Source organism: Lactuca sativa, chromosome 9 (genome assembly GCF_002870075.4).
Source record: "Lactuca sativa cultivar Salinas chromosome 9, Lsat_Salinas_v11, whole genome shotgun sequence".
NCBI lineage: Eukaryota > Viridiplantae > Streptophyta > Magnoliopsida > Asterales > Asteraceae > Lactuca > Lactuca sativa.
The window spans coordinates 91,622,743-91,631,500 of NC_056631.2; positions in this window are offsets into that span (position 1 = coordinate 91,622,743).

Below are 8,758 nucleotides of genomic sequence, written 5' to 3' on the forward strand. Positions count from 1 at the left end.
TTGAAGTCCTTCGCTTCTCTTCGTCAAACAATTTCTGACGACATCTCAGCTTTCTGAACAACCATCGAAGAACGTCTCTCCAAGCTTCAAGAAGATTTGGTTGCTGAGAACACTCTCATGGATGTTCTAGCCAGGAAGACTACCGCTCTGCAGGTCAAGAGCATTCAACTCTCCAACTCTCAACAGGAGATTAAATCTCTTCGATCTGAAAGGGAGGTCATCAAATCGTGTGTTTCGGATGTCCACTCTGCCATCTCCAACATCCTAGAAGCACATGATCCAATTCTTAACTACACTGTGAGGCGTGACCTTGCAGAGAAGCTCGCTCCTGCCCTCGCCCTACTCAGTAATATCGAAGGGCTCCTTGATTTCGTGTCCATTCCGAAACAAGGGGGAGAGAAGGAAACAATGTCTCAACCACCTCCTACTTCCACAGCAACTCACACTACCGAACCTCCTCCAGTAGGCCAAGCCTCCGGTTCCGGTGTGAAAGACAAAGGCAAAAAGATTGCTGAGGAGGAAGAAGAAGAAGATAATGAGACAATCGCCGACTTGTTGAAGTGTAAAAGTCGACACAATGAGGCTGACATCAGTGCTCGTGTGGCAAGAGAGGCTGAAGAAACCGAACGTAAACAGAAGGAAGCCCACGACCTTCTTGAGAGCAGGAAAACTCTGTTTCCTTCCTGGACTCTTGAGAGGATGATTAAAGAAGCCATCGACACATCGAGTATCTTGTGGCTGGAACCTGTGATCTCTCTAGATCGGTCTAACACTGTTGACTCACAGTTTGACATGCCACTGAGCCGAAAGGCTTTTATCTTTCATGCCTTTTCCAACGTTGCAGAGTTCCCTCATTCTCATCCACAGTTTGATCGGGACTTAATCAATTTCTATCTGAAGGCTGCTTGTAACGCCTGTGTTTCGGGCTTGCCACTTTTAGCAATATAATAGTCTAGGTTAACCTTTGTAACCCGTTGTGAGATAATAATAGTGTATTATTTGAGTATTATGTGTTTTGTGTTTAATTGCTTAATTATGTGGTTTGATTAATTAAGAATAAAAATAAGCGTCAAAATTTAAATGTAAAATAAACTTAATATCTTTGGTTAATGTTGTAGTAATTGAAACGAGGTTTCCGAATATATATAGAACGCCCAAATCTGACTTCGTATGAGGAAGTTATGATTTATCGAAGTTCCGGCTTAGCGGTATACAGCCTGTTTTACTCGATTTGAGATCGAGCGATTGTTAGCCGAAGCGATCTAAATGAGAATCGAAGATCTCATTGTTGGTATTGAAACGATAAAAAAGTTAGGCGAGAACGGACGTCAAACGAAGAAGTTATGAATTTATAACGAAAGTTTCTGTCCCGGCCTATTAAAAATAAATAATAAAAATAAAGTCAAAATTTGCCGACGAAGTCTAAACGAAAGTCGTAGAGCATGGTCTCACCTTCGCGTGGATATAAAGAACGTCGAAAACGGAGTTCGTATGAAGAAGTTATGAATTTCCAAAGTTTATTAATCATTTTGTATTTATTTTTAATTCAAAATTCGGAAGCATTATCCGAAGGAGTCACCGATCTGATCCGAGGTACGCCCCGCGTACTCGAGTACGCCCCGCGTACTCCGAGGGATGTCGACACTCGCACTCGAGCACTTCGGATACGTAAGCAATGACGTTTTGGGCAGTACGCCCCGCGTAACGCAGTACGCCCCGCGTACTCCGAGGCTCCAGCCTCTATATAAAGGAATCCGAAGACAGCCTTATGTCTTGTTCATTTTCTTCTCTTCTCTCTAGTCTTTTGCATCGTTTTTCGTGCCGAAGCTACCCCGAAGTCCCGGTATCATACTCTAGCCCCGAGGCAAGTCCCGAGATCCCGAAGATCCCGAAAAGTGCGGTTCCCGAGTCGAAGCTCTGCCCGCGGGAAGTTCGATTTTTGAGGAGATCTTCCAGATCTGCTGAGGAATACTACTTCTATAAGCCGTAGTGCTGTCCGATCGTTTTCTGATCAAGTGAGTGTGTAGTTATTTTCTTCTAATACAATAATACGAAGTATTTTATATAAAAATACGTGCTATGTGTATATATTTGGTTGTGTTATGTGTGAATGTGTATTCACTCTCTTCTATCTTATAGATCTGCTTATTTCTTTATGAGATATGTATTATGTGTGTGTGTGTGCCTCATCTGTTATGTGATATATGTGTTGATTTAAGCATGCTATACAGGTTTTCTTTAAACTATGTATACAAATGTATATTTTTATCTACTAATATGTTGGGTAGAACATGGGTAGACCGTTGGTGTGTAATAAACAGATGAGAGGCCTCGTTGTTGTTTGATTGAGTCATCTAGCGGAGTTTAGATGACGACCACTGGCTATTCTAGACAGTCTTGTGGAAACATTAGCAGGTTCGCCACCTGTAGGTGTTAATGAACTTGGGTGTTCATTCGCTGTACTCCATCCCCCTCATGGTTGCCTTATTTGACTTATATTGCTGAGGTACCCCCGAAGCATGTGTTGTCGCCCCGATGAAATATTCTTAGACTAGGTCCCTTATGTTAGTTGTTTTAGGGACATTAAAGTGAGAATAACGGGAATGGGTAATTGGGTTATTGTTGGTTGGTGAAAATTAAATATGATATTTATTGTGGGTTGAAAACCCTATATGCTCACCAGGCTCCCAAGCCTGACCCACTCAGTTTTAAATTGTATTACAGGTAGTGGCGGAAGGGCATGAGATGGATGAACCATCAAGTTGTTTTGTTTACAAGTCTGCATATGTTTATATTTGCTATATGACTTGTAATGTATTCGTTTATGCTTATTGGTCTGTATCGGAACATGACACCCCGAGTTTTGATTATAATGAAAATACATTTCTTTTATGAAATGCTTCAATAAACAATGTTTTATCATGTTTCTTTTTTGGGAACAAATTCCGCAACTCTTTCAAATCAAAAGGATTTACTCTGAAAATATTTAAAAGCATAAATGAAAATCGGTCTTTTCTAGCCGAGATTTTGGGGATGTCACAGTTGGTATCAGAGCATTAGTTTAAGCGAACTAGGAATTTGTTGGATTTCTAGACTTAAACTTAGAATGCTAAGTGAAGTTTTGAGATGCGTGTCTGTTATGTTTTAGACATGAGCACTAGTTTATTTTAGGAAAGTTGCCTAAAATGCTTTATGTGCTAAATGTTATATGTTGCCATATATGATATTATTTGTTCGGATCTATGGTCTGTTGCCGACCGGATCTAGAAACGTTATGTGTGTAGGATTCTAAGCGTACGTCTACGATATTAGAACTAGCATGTAAACGTTTAGGAGTGATAAGGATGATTTGAATATCCATCATGATTGAGGATCTAATTTCACCTTATTCGGTGTGTAGATCAAAATGGTGAGAACAAGAAGTGGAGTTGGAAATGCTGACGAAAACAGGAATCACCCACCAGTGATTGAGCCAATACCTGTCGTAGCAGCAGCACCTGAGCCAATAACCATGGCTGGTGTGCAATTGATGATTCAGACGATGTTGGATCGTCAGATGGATGAAACTAGACGGTTGCTTCAACAAAATCGTGAAGAACTGTCAATTCGTGTGGAAGAGCCTGAACTGAATGAAGGGCACTCGGAAGGTGGAAACTTCAGTGGGTCTGTTGGTCCAGCCAACCCACCGATAGTTAGGCAAGATAACCATGATGGAAGGAATGATGGAATGGGATGCAAGTACAAGGACTTTTTGACTTGTAAACCATCGACCTTTAATGGAATGGAGGATCCGGTTGGGGTTATGGATTGGATCTCCGAAATGGAGTTAGCCTTTATGGCATGTGGCTGCAGAGGTAAGTTGCAAACTATCTATGCCGTGCGTCAATTCCGAGGTGGAGCCGTTCGTTGGTGGAACACTCTAGGGAAGACCTTAAGCCCTAATGAGCCACTGCAATTGTCATGGGCAGAGTTCTTGGTGCAGTTCAAGCGCAAGTTCTGCTCGGCTCAAAATCTGTTGGAGTTGGAGAATAAGTTTTTGACATTGACGAAAGGTAGCATGTCAGTTGATGAGTACACCAATAACTTCACCGATAAGATGGAGTTTGCCTTGCGTATCGTTCTAGACGAGCTGACAAAGGTGGATCGGTATGCGAAGGGACTTCCATGAGAGTACGAGGTGCCAGTACGTCAGGCACTTACTCTAGAGGCAGCTATCTGGGCTGCCAAGTCTGTTGAGAACATGATCAAGGGGAGAACCACCGTCAAAGTTGAGGTTGGTGAGAAAAGAAAGTTTGAGGGAACATATGGTTCCGGTAAGAAAGGAAAATTTTCGAAATCTGATTCGAAAAGGTTTGGAGGAAAAGGAGGCGAAACAAAGTGGTGTGATAAGTGTAAGAAAAAGCACTTTGGGAAATGTAGCGAGGATGTGACCTGCTACAAGTGTGGAAAGGTTGGACATTTTGCCAATGAATGTCCGAACAACAAAAGGATGTGTTTTGGGTGTAATGAAGAGGGGCACATTTTGAAAGACTGTCCAAAGAAGAAGGAAGCAGCTAGGCCCAACATTCCACCAAAGCCGAAGGCAAGAGCCTTCCAGATGACACTTGAGGCTGCTAAAGATGAAGCTGATGTCGCTTCAGGTACCTTTCTCGTAAACGAATTACCTGCTCATATATTGTTTGATTCTGGAGCCAACTACTCCTTTATTTCGCATGAGTTTGGTAGAAAGCTAGCTTTGCCTATTGATAGACTAGATGATGCTTTATTAGTCGAAGTAGCTAGTGGCAAGTTTGTACCTATTAGTCATCGTATGAAAAGCATCTTAATTGATCTGAATGGGAATAAGTTTCACGAGGAATTATTGCCCATCGATCTTAATGGTTTCGACATCGTGTTGGGAATGGATTGGCTTAGCGCCAATGATGCCGAAATTTTGTGCAAGAAGAAGATAGTTAAAGTAAACCCGCCTGGGAAAGATTCGTTTATGGTGTATGGGGACAAACGCAGAGTGAATTCTGGAATCATTTCTCTAATGAAAGCCAGAAAATGTTTGACCAAGGGATGTACATCATATTTAGCATTCGTGATTGATGCTAAGAAGGAAAAGAAGGTGATGCAGAGCATTCCAGTGGTGTGTGATTTTCCGGAAGTGTTCCCCGAGGATCTTCCTGGATTACCACCTGATAGACAAGTGGAGTTCAGAATAGACTTGCTACCAGGAACCACGCCAATAGCAAAAGCACCTTATCGATTAGCACCGACGGAGATGAAGGAGCTAATGATGCAACTTCAGGAGTTGTTGGACAAAGGTTTCATTAGACCTAGTTCATCGCCCTGGGGAGCTCCGGTGTTATTTGTAAAGAAGAAAGATGGAAGTATGAGAATGTGCATCGATTACAGAGAACTGAACAAGGCAACAATAAAGAATAGATATCCGTTGCCGAGGATTGATGACCTGTTTGATCAATTACAAGGTTCGAGCTATTTCTCGAAGATCGATCTTAGGTCAGGGTATCATCAGCTGAAAGTAAGAGAGCAAGATATCGAGAAGACTGCCTTCAGAACTAGATATGGACACTACGAGTTCTTGGTTATGTCGTTTGGACTAACCAATGCTCCAGCAGCGTTCATGGATTTGATGAATAGGGTTTGTAATCCTTTCCTTGATAAATCCGTGATAGTGTTCATAGACGACATTCTGATCTACTCGAAAAGCCAGGAGGAGCATGGCAGGCACTTGCGAGAAGTGTTAGAAGTTTTGAAGAAGGAGAAGCTTTATGCGAAGTTCTCCAAATGTGATTTTTGGATTCGTGAGGTCCAATTCTTGGGTCACGTGGTCAACCAAGAAGGGATAATGGTTGATCCAGCGAAGATCGAAGCTGTGACGAAGTGGGAACAACCGAAAAGTCCCACGGAGATTCGAAACTTTTTAGGATTAGCCGGATATTACCGAAGGTTTATCCAAGGTTTTTCTTCGATTTCTACTCCATTAACAGCTTTGACCCACAAAGGAGCAACTTATGCTTGGAGTGAGAAGCATAAAGAAGCATTCGAGAAGTTAAAGAAGAAGCTATGCGAGGCACCGATACTTTCTCTACCCGATGGAGTTGAAGACTTCGCTGTTTATAGCGATGCGTCTGGTGTTGGATTGGGTTGTGTTTTGACCCAAAGAGAAAAGGTGATAGCATATGCGTCTCGACAGTTGAAAGAGCATGAAAAGAATTACCCGACTCATGATTTGGAGTTGGCAGCGGTAGTTTTCGCTCTAAAAATATGGAGGCATTACCTCTATGGCACGAAGTGCAAACTTTTCACTGATCATAAGAGTCTCCAATACCTCTTTAATCAGAAAGAATTGAATATGAGGCAACGACGCTGGCTAGAATTACTTAAAGACTACGACTGCGAGATACTTTACCACCCCGGTAAAGCTAATGTTGTTGCTGATGCTCTCAGTCGGAAGGTCAATCTTGAAAGGAAGAGGCCAAGAGCGTTGAAAATTGAAGTTGTCTCGACCATTGTGGAAAGTATAAAGAAAGCTCAAGAGGAAGCTTCTGAGAAAAATGACCGAAAGGAGGAACGTTTGGGTAAAACGTTGGTGTTTGGTACTAACGGTCATGGACTGAAGGTATTCCAAGATCGTATTTGGGTACCTAAGTCAGGAGGAATTAGGGATCTTCTGATGGAAGAAGCTCACAAAATCATGTACTCAATTCATCCGGGTAGCACTAAAATGTATAGGGACCTAAAACCCTACTACTGGTGGCCGACGATGAAGCTTGATGTTGCAAAGTATGTGGCTGAGTGTGTGACTTGTGCGAGAGTCAAGACACAACATCAGAAACCTTATGGGAGTTTAGAACCATTGCCTGTGCCTATGGGTAAGTGGGAAGACATTGCTATGGACTTTGTCACTAAACTGCCCAGAACAAAGAATGGTCACGACATGATTTGGGTGGTCGTTGATCGATTCACTAAGAGTGCGCATTTCTAGCGGCCAAGGAGAAATGGTCTATGGAAAAGCTTGCGAATTCTTACGTAAGGGAAATTGTGAGGCTTCACGGTGTTCCGTTAACGATTGTATCGGATCGTGATAGCCGTTTCACCTCAAGGTTTTGGAAAAGTCTACAAGAGGAAATGGGTACCAAGTTATGTTTAAGCACAGCTTACCATCCGCAGACTGATGGTCAGAGTGAAAGAACAATACAAACACTTGAAGATATGCTGAGAGCATGTACCTTGGAATTCCTAGGTAATTGGGATGAACATTTACCATTGGTAGAATTTTCCTATAATAATAGTTTTCACTCGAGCATTAAGATGGCACCTTATCAAGCTTTGTATGGACAGAAGTGTCGTACGCCGTCTTGTTGGCTTGAGGCTGGGGAAAAGCAGTTTATGGGACCGGAGATGGTTCATCAAACTGCTGAAAAGTTGAAAATAATTAGGGAAAGAATGTTAGCAGCTCAAGATCGTCAAAAGAGCTATGCTGACAAGAAGCGAAGACCGATGACTTTTGAGGTTGGAGATTCGGTTTTGCTTAAAGTCTCGCCGTGGAAGGGACTTATAAGATTTGGTAAAAGGGGAAAGTTGAGTCCAAGGTTTATTGGACCGTTTAAAGTCCTTCAGAGGATTGGGAATCAAGCTTACAAGCTCGAATTACCCGAAGAACTGAATGGAATTCACAACACCTTTCATGTGTGTTATTTGAGGAAGTTCACGGGAGAAGTTCCCGATATAATTCCAATTTCGGAATTGAGAATTGATGAGAACAAAAGGTTGATTGAAGAACCAGAGGCAATTGTTGACCGAAAGACTAAGAAGTTGCGACGCAAAATGGTTGGGTTAGTGCTTGTCCGATGGAAACACACGAATGGGCCGAATCTCACCTGGGAGACGGAGAGTGACATGTTGAGTCGCTATCCGCATTTGTTTGTTGATGTGTGATTCCGGGGACGGAATCATTCTAAGGTGGAGAGAATTGTAACGCCTGTGTTTCGGGCTTGCCACTTTTAGCAATATAATAGTCTAGGTTAACCTTTGTAACCCGTTGTGAGATAATAATAGTGTATTATTTGAGTATTATGTGTTTTGTGTTTAATTGCTTAATTATGTGGTTTGATTAATTAAGAATAAAAATAAGCGTCAAAATTTTAATGTAAAATAAACTTAATATCTTTGTTTAATGTTGTAGTAATTGAAACGAGGTTTCCGAATATATATAGAACGCCCAAATCTGACTTCATATGAGGAGGTTATGATTTATCGAAGTTCCGGCTTAGCGGTATACAGCCTGTTTTACTCGATTTGAGATCGAGCGGTTGTTAGCCGAAGCGATCTAAATGAGAATCGAAGATCTCATTGTTGGTATTGAAACGATAAAAAAGTTAGGCGAGAACGGACGTCAAACGAAGAAGTTATGAATTTATAACGAAAGTTTCTGTCCCGGCCTATTAAAAATAAATAATAAAAATAAAGTCAAAATTTGCCGACGAAGTCTAAACGAAAGTCGTAGAGCATGGTCTCACCTTCGCGTGGATATAAAGAACGTCGAAAACGGAGTTCGTATGAAGAAGTTATGAATTTCCGAAGTTTATTAATCATTTTGTATTTATTTTTAATTCAAAATTCGGAAGCATTATCCGAAGGAGTCACCGATCTGATCCGAGGTACGCCCCGCGTACTCGAGTACGCCCCGCGTACTCCGAGGGATGTCGACACTCGCACTCGAGAACTTCGGATACGTAAGCAATGACGT